General features: G+C 38.1%; 1 pseudogene; it reads right to left on the reverse strand.

The window, feature by feature from the left end:
- Positions 1-2,881: 2,881 nt before the first annotated feature.
- On the reverse strand, positions 2,882-8,961 carry LOC130247979 (protein FAM167A-like; annotated as a pseudogene).
- Between the last annotated feature and the right edge of the window lie 350 nt (positions 8,962-9,311).

The raw sequence follows: 9,311 nt of genomic DNA on the forward strand, positions 1-9,311 counted from the left end.
TATTTTATCCATAATGCAAATGTCATTAACATACAACTAATCAACATTTTATTACTAGCATTCATGCTGTTATTGTTACAACTTAAAAGTTCACAGCTGACCTTGCTAGCTAGCTAACCCATTGCAATATTGCATGTTCCACTATTGCACGGTGTTGCCATTTGGCAACACTCACATTTGATCGATTTACAAAAAACTAATTTGATTTAAAAAGCTTGAGTTTCGAATATGTCATCATAACTTACTGGAGGCGATGTTTCAGATTTTTTTGTGGATCTGACATAATTTAATCATTTGTTTTTATTGACATTTACATTTAGCAACTACTCACAATAAACGCCAGTCTGTCAGAAATCGCGCTACAGAAAAACACAGCATGTCACGTGACTTAACCAAAGCACATCATTGGTTACTCTAAGGTCTTCACTTACCAACAAAAAATAATAATAATAATGTTGGTCTTAAAGAAATAGTGGCAGGGAAATGAACATAAGTGTCATGTTGCCATATGGTTACGCTGTGCAGTAGAGGGTTTAGAAACCAGTCTGATATGATTCGTCATCAGAAGATGGGTACACTGTGGTCATAAAGGGATGGACATGGTCAGCAACAATACTCACAAAAGGTAGGCTGTGGCATTGACATGATGCTCAATTGGTAATAATGGGCCCAAATTGTGCCAAGAAATATCCCCCACACCATTACACCACCACCAGCAGCTTGAACCACTGATACAAGGCAGGATGGATCCATGTTTTTATGTTTTGCCGTCAAATTCTTACCCTACAATCTGAATGTTTGCAGCAGAAATCGAGACTCATCAGACCAGGCAAAGTTTATCTGATTTTCTATTGTCCAATTTTGGTGAGCCAGTGCGGAATGGAGCCTCAGTTTCCTGTTCTTAGCTGACAGGAGTGGCACCTGCTGTGGTCTTCTGCTGCTATAGCCCATCAGCCTCAAGGTTGGACGTGTTGTGTGTTCAGAGCTCAGAGTTACTGTTGCTTTTTATCAGCTGGAACCAGTCTGGACATTCTCCTCTGACTTATGGCATCAACAAGGCATTAGTGCTCAAAGAACAGCCACTCACTGGATATTTTTCTTTTTTCGGACCATTCTCTGTAAATGAGAGATGGCTGTGCGTGAAAATCCAAGCAGATCAGCAGTTTCTGAAACACTCAGAACAGCCCGTCTGCCAACAACAACCATGCCACGTTCAAAGTCACTTCCCTATTCTGATGCTCCGTTTGAACTGCAGCAGATCGTCTTGGCCATGTCTACATGCCTAAATGCATTGAGTTGCTGCCATGTGATTGACTGATTAAAAATCTGCGTTAACCAGCAGTTATACCTAATAAAGTGTCTGGTGAGTGTATATATTCCTGTCTATACACTGTATAAAGTGATTAGTTGACTACTTTGAGTAAACAAAGCAATAAAAAAAATTTTGTAGACCCATTACCTTTAAATTATCAAGTAAATGGACTGTGCGAAATTATTAAAGGGATAAAATAAAGTCCAAGTTACAATGGGTCCAAGTTTACTCACTTTTTACAGTCAACTTGTCACTTTTAAGGCAATACGTTTACTCACTGTTTTAAGTAAATCGCTTTTTAAAGTATAGACAGACAGACAGATGTACATGATGTTTGAATAAGCATGAAAATACACAGAGCACAAAAAATATTATGAATTGATCAATCATCAGTTTATATTGCATTCATTTATGAATAATCAACATATCTTTCACAATCCTGATAGATTGCTTCACTGAGGTATATAGCAATGCAATATGGGTTGCCTTTACCATGAATGATATCTTACCATGAATGGCAGCTAACACAAAGTGTCTTAGGAGGCACTATATAATTAAGCAGACTATGAACAAATTTAGTGTCAAATGGCACAAAAACAACTGAAAAAAAAAATGTAAGACCCTTTGACATATTTTCTCTGGATTTACATTTAATAGTTATATGTTTGAATATGTATTCGTTTTATTTAGCCATTTCTTTAGTTATTTCTGACATTTCTTCTAAATTGACAATAAACATTTTGTCATTTAGAGCATAAAACAACAAAAAAAAGTGTCATATTTTTATATATAATTATTTTTAAGCAACACAACGGCAACGTTTTGACATCAGAAGAGTTAAGAAAATCAATATTGAGTTATCAAAATAAATCAAAAATCTGGATTTTTAATTGAAAAGCATTGTTTTTCTCACCAATTGCCATTTTAAAGGGAAAATTCTCTAAATTACAGTATTTTTAAAACTAAAATTGGAATAAATGTTCTCAGATGTTTAAACAATTAAACAAATGTTCAAATTGTACTCAAACCCATAACATTTCCTCTGGGTGCTCCAGTTTCCCTTACAGTTCAGAGACATGTGGTACTGTATAGGTGAATTGGATGACATAAATTAACCATTGTGTATGTGGATATGTGAGTATGTGTGTGAATGAGAGAGTCTATGAGTGTTTCCCAACACGGTGCGTTGTGGCTGGAAGGGCATCCGCTGTGTAAAACATATGCCAGAGTATTTGGCGGCTCATTCTGCAGTGGCGACCTCTGATAAATCAAGGACTAACCCGAAGAAAACTGAACGAAGAACCACTAAATAATAAATCAAATCCAGAGAGACTGAAAATGTCAAGTGGTCTCTTTAGAGCACTGGTTATATCTAATGACCACAATAGGGTTGTATCTAAGGCATAAGTCTGGGTAATGGGTCAGAATTTTTTTTTCACTGTTCATGTAATAATTCAGATGGATTCAATGGCACAAGTACATAAAGCAAGAGGGCACTGGATATGCTGCTGTGACAGCCCTCATGGGTTTTAAATAGCACAATATTTTGCAGTATATGGTCACTGAAGGCTAGCAAAGCGAGAAGCGTCTGGAGTTGATGTTCATCTTAGTGACCCCAATGAGGCGCAGAGGTGAAGAGAGGCCAACCCTGGGGTGACGGGTCCATCGCACAGAAGATCCGACAGCTCGTCCCGCTCCTCCAGCCCAAAGGTGGCATCGTTGAGCATTCGGCGGTGCAGGTGACACGTCTGCTCCACTTTAAGTTTATGATGTCACCGCGCAGCCGCATGAGCTGCCGAGCCAACTGCTGGTCCTGGATGCGCATCTCCATCTGTCAGTGCATAACAAACTCAATAAGGCTATTTATGTCTTTTTATGAAGCATACCCTTGTATTGAGTAAGACAATATTTACTCACTACATTCACTAGTTTAACTGTACAATTAAGTAATGCCTTAGTGCTCACTGCTGTTTAATGTATTGGAGTTATGTTTGTTGCCTTGTATTAATTGTCACCATCACAGTGGTTGAATTTTATGCTTTAAATTAAAACGTGTCAGACTGTGTGCTTGCTTCCAAGTCTTTTTATGACCATGCCATTAATTAAAAGCAGAAAGCACTGCTAATCAGCCAACAGCTAGTTTCGAATCTACACGTTGTCACTTTAAAGTTTAAAAGACTGATTAGGTTTTCATAATATGAATACATTTTATGAATATACATTTTTGGTAACATTTCACAATAACAGTACATGAATAACAATCTGTAAATATGTAAACTAAACATTCCTTTATTATGAAGTAATAATCAGTTAATGCTGATAGTAAACTAACTTTAACTACATACGAGTCAATGAGTTCATAACAGCTATCTTAATTACTTGTTAGTATGCTTGTTTGTTAATTAATATATTATTATTACATTAGTTTATCCTTAATTTAACCAGAATGAACTCATAATATGTTCATGTATAATTATATAATGACTTTATTTAGATGGGCAAATCACTTCTTAACTACTCATCAACTCCTTTTGCACGTCCGTCTAGTGCATTTACACTGAATAACAACAGAAAAGAGTTCTGTCAACATCAACATGAACAGTTTAAGCACAGGAGTTCATAAAGGATGATTTGATGATGTGTCCCTCCAAGTAAAGTCATAGCATAATTATACATTAACTATTAATACATTACATTTTACATTAATACAATAAATAACAACAAGTAATTAAGATAGCAGCTATTTCAGCCTGATCTCACGAGAAAACGTAAGTATTTTACGTTTTGACAGTTTAGTGGCTAATTCGTACGAATTCGTACGAGTTCAGTCGTACGAAATGGTACGATTTTAAAAAGGAGGCGTGGCACCTAACCCCGCCCCTAAACCCAACCGTCATTGGAGGATGAGCAAATCGTACTAAATTGTACGAATTAGATCGTACGAATTCGTACGAATTAGCCACTAAAAAAAAAGTTACGAATTGCCGTGAGATTGTGTTGGCTATTTACACATGAACTCATGTGACTCATGTTGTAGTAAAAGTTAGTTCATGATTAGCAAATGCCTTAAATAATGGTCAGTTTACAATACATCATTATTCATGTACTGTTTTCGTAAAGTGTTACCACATTTTTAATTAAAATTGTGAAAAGTCCTTGTATTTGCTAGTATTTTAAAGTTGAAATGGTTTAAATTATGTATAAGAGCATGTTACTGTAACCCCCTCTGGTCCTACACCACCCAACCCACTCCGAGTTCGCATAGGAGTCGGTTGCTCTAACAAGAAGGCTAAAGACCATGGCCTCTAGCGTCTGTCGCTAGAGCACCTTTAGAGGTCAGAGGAGTGAGGTTACCTGCACAGCACTTACTTGCTGGCCTCCGTTACATTAGCCATGCTAAAACATGCCAAGAGCATGCTAGCATAATGTTAAAGCTTGCTAGCAGAATGCTGAACATATAAAAATGCTAGCAACATGCCAATTCATGGTTCATACATGCTTGCAATGTGCTAAAATGTTAGAAATCATTATAATGTGCTGATTTCTTATGTTTAAAAATGTTTATTTTCATTGATGTTTGCACCTTTTCTTATTTTGGGGGTAAATTGATTATTTTCAGCATCTTTCTATAGGAAACAGTAACTTATTTGAGAAGTAAATAACTTGTAACATTTGAAGTTTCTTTAATTTTTTATTCAAATCTTAATATCTTATTAGCTTTTAGCTTTTCAGATTTATTGCAAAATATCCGCTCAATTGCAGCTTAACTGCTTAATTGCCACTAACCACTAAAGTAAACATGAGCGAGAAGATCCGTCTTTGTTAGCAAACATGCCTTTGTTTATTTCACATAACAAGGGGCTCAAAATTAGGGGTGGAGGGATGCATTATCAGATGTCCCTTTGTGCCACAACTGGCTCTGTTAATGTGTTATTGTCTCCAATTTTCTTTGTACAAATATTTACGGAGGCACACGAGGCGAAGACAGTGGGAGAGGGGCCTCTGATGTGGGACAGGAGCCTCATTGCGTGCCTCGGCTCTAATAGACTGTGCGTACAAGAATGCCATGATCCACATGACTGACTGGAAGAGAAGTGATTACACTTACAAGAACAGAAAGAGAGCGGAAACAGAGCGATCGCCTCTAATGCTCATCTGCTCACCATCTTTCCACTCACTTTAACATGAATGGCAATCTCGCGCAATCATGTGCTAATGGAGGCCCACATTTCACCCCATTGTTTAATTCAAATTAGCTCACTAATAGGGATGCTATTCGTTTTCTCCATTTACAGAGAGATAACTGAATGTAGCGGGAAAACATGCTGAAACATATTAGCCATGTGTTAGAACATACTAGAAACATGTTAGCAAAACGCTAATTCATGCTAACAGCACGGTAAATGCTCTCATCATGCACCTTCATTATGTGTTAAAAGATGTTATGCGTTAAAGATGCTAATTATGTGTTAAAAGATGTTTTAAAAAGCTAGAATCCAAATTTCAGCCATGTGGTAACAGCATACTATTTTAAGCTAGCAACATGGTAAAACAAAATAACAATGCATTAAAATATGCTTGGAAATGGTAATGCTGCTAAAAAAAACTGCATATGCTGGTTTGGTAGTTTTTGACACATCTGCTAAACTTTAAGCTGGTTCTTGATGGCTCTTGCAGATCTTGGCCTAGAATTAACTGGTTCTTGACTGATTATGTGCTGGTCCTAAGCTGGTTGTGATTAGCAACCTTGAGTAACTAAATAGAAAATGCTGTACATAGGGAATTCAAGTTAGCAACATGATAAACATGCTAAAAATGTTTGTCACGTGCACTAAATCAAAGACGATAGAATACACACGACATGTCACTCATATACTTTTGAATAGGGAAAAGTGTAACTGTCAATATGGCGAATAAAGCTGCCTTCTAGTACAGGAGCCAATCAGCGATTGCAATAGAAAGACAATTCTCCAGGGGAGGGGCTCGAATCAGACGTGAGTCTCTGCAGAATTTGTGTGATACGAACATTTAGAGATGAAACTAAAGAGACAGTTGTTGTTTAATTTTATTGGTTATTGGTAATATAAAATGTAATCGTAAGCTTGGCAAGTAGTTTTGGAGAATTTGATGTTTCCCCATTCAAACAGAATGCCCGAACATACTGCCCGAGAGGTGTTTCAAAGATGGCCGCCAAGTGAAATTACTTGCCCTAAAGGGACTTTGACTTAACATGTTAACAACATTTTAAAATGTTTGCCTTACTGGAAGAAAAACAGCTTAAACCAGCCTAGGCTGGTTGGCTGGTTTTAGCTGGTCAGCCAGGCTGGTTTTAGAGTTGTTTTGGCCAATTGTTTCCAGTCATTTCCAGCCTGGTCTTAGCTGGTTAGGCTGGGAGATGACCAGCTAAAACCAGCTTGAACCAGACTAGCCAGGCTGGGAGCCACAGCCAAAACCAGCTGTGTCCAGCTTAAACCAGGCGGTGCTCAAGCTGGTTTAGCTGGTATTTCCAGTCTGACCAGCTAAGATTAGGCTGGAAACCAGCCTGGAAGTGGCCAAAAACCCTCTAAAACCAGGCTGGTCAACCAGTTAAACCAGCCAACCAGCTTAGGCTGGTTAAGCTGTTTTTTTTCAGTAGGGTGGCCATCTGGCAAAACATGCTAATTCATGTTAACAACAGTTAAATGTTAAAACATTATAAAACATGTTAGCATAGTATAAAAAAAATTTGTATATAGAAAAAACATGCTAGCGACATGCTAAAGCATACCTAGTAATACTAGCAGTGTGCTAAAACATGTTATAAACATACAAACAACATGTTTGTTCATGCTATAGTAGCACACTCAGGCTAGAAATGTGCTAAAGCATGCTAAAAATCTTACAATTCATAAAGCTGTATCAAATATTCTGACAAGGCCTTCTCACAACCATTATGCAGGTTTGTCCCAACACAAATTTTGCTACCTGGTTGTAGTATTTATTTTTTATACATGTTCTAGTTGTTGTTATCGAAGCTATTATTGTTTGTTGTCTACTGAGGCATACAACCTTTTTTTTACAATTTTCAAGAAAACAACAGAAGTCCAGTCACCATAAAGTCACCATGAAATTAAAATGTACTTTTCTTTTTGTTTATATAGTAGTTCTTGTTATAAATGATGCACTTCATTATTTGTAAAAAGTAATTTGCCCTCATAAACCTTAATCAAATACCCTATCCTTCCCTCCCTCTCGAAAGACTTTTTTTCACTTCCTGGTCACATGGAATTCCTTTAGGGCGGGGCTATCAGTGGGTGTCTCCTTTCTGCTCTGAATTCGCCTATTCGTCAATCATCCTTCATTTTGTTTGCAACACCTGTCTTTCATCAACAATCTTAACTTCAATTTCAAGGTGATTTTAAAAATAATCTTGTCATATAAGGTAAGTCTTGGCCTTGACACAGTTTTGATGCCTCACAGGGGCTCTATCTATGCTATGCTTTTTTTTAAGTACATGTTGGTTGCACTGAAAGACAAAATAGTCTAAACCATTAAGCTTTTTCATTCAAGAATTCCATCAATTTAAATTGAATTTCTATTTCTCAATTATGATATCAAGTTATATCACCTTGATGTTTCAGCGTATGTTTCTTCCTACATTCCCCTACATAAGACACAAACAGGTTTTGAAACGTTTTTGACTTACCAGTTCTTTTCTAAGCCAAACAAGAGCTTCGTCAATATTATCGAATTCCTCCAAGGCTTCTAGAAATGAGTCCATTTCCAGCAGTCATTTGGGAGTCCTCTATGGTCCCTCTGAGGTGTCGCTCTGGTCTTAGTCCAGCATCTTTTCCAGCTCTGTTGACCCATCTGACACCGCTAAGCCTTTGGTGTTTTGAGCCTCCACTCGCTCTTTCCACTCCAGAATGACGGCCTTCTGGTTTCCAGTCTTAGTTCTCAGTCAAACGCCTCTTTAAGTTTCTCAAATGATCATCAGGGGCAACTTCTAGGCCATCAAATCCTCTATATTAATCTGAGGTATGAGCTCGCATCCATGGCCTTTTTGTGGACAGTGGTAAGTGTGACCAAAAATAAATAGCGAAAATCAATTTAAGTGGTCAGATGATCTCATTGCATTGTTTGATCAATAAAGATATGGCAGACCTTTGGATTTGCTTGCGGTTTCCCAGGATGGTGTGTCTGTGGGGTTATAAAATAAATCAACAGTGAAGATATTGACTGTCCATTTCCCAGTCATATCGTCTTGTTAGAGTAGCCATCCAACACAGCTTGATTCTTTGTCCTTTCCTTAAATCAAAACATACTTAATAAATATTTTTGTCATTTCTTTTTTGTTTGTTTAGTTTTTTCCTGGGTCTTTACTGTGTGTAGTGTAAATGCAGACATCAGATACGAGTCACTTTGTAAAATGATGTAAACGGGTCATCAAAAAATTTGGATACCGTCACAAAATTGGAATTTCTGCAGGTTTGGTCCTGTAAATGCCGTTTCTAAAAGTGCATCAGTCTCTCATCAAACCTCACGATTATTCTTATTGGCTAATCTCCTTGTTTTGTTTACTCCAGGACTGCGGCCGTTCATCCCTGAGAAGGACAGCCAGCACTTTGAGAACTTTCTGGAGACCATCGGGTGAAGGACGGCCGCGGCATCATCACAGACAGTTTCGGCCGTTATAAGCGCACGACGAGCTCTGCGTCAGACTCCACCACGAACGGAAACGGTGTGCTGCGGGCGGATCAGATGAGGGAACGGCCACGTCTGAGGGCGACGAATGGGACCGCATGATTTCAGACATAAGCAATGACATTGAAGCCTTAGGAAGCAGCATGGACCAGGACGGCGTGCCATCTTGATGCCACGGCTCTCGGTGAGCTTTAGCCAATCGCCACACACCGGCCAACAGTCCGTATTGCTGTCAATTTGAATCTGACAATGCTGGATTTTGGATGCTGTATGGATACCACTTCCTGACAGTCAATTTTATTTTCTATGTCGTGCC

This window comes from Danio aesculapii, chromosome 20 (assembly GCF_903798145.1).
Source record: "Danio aesculapii chromosome 20, fDanAes4.1, whole genome shotgun sequence".
NCBI classification, from domain to species: domain Eukaryota; kingdom Metazoa; phylum Chordata; class Actinopteri; order Cypriniformes; family Danionidae; genus Danio; species Danio aesculapii.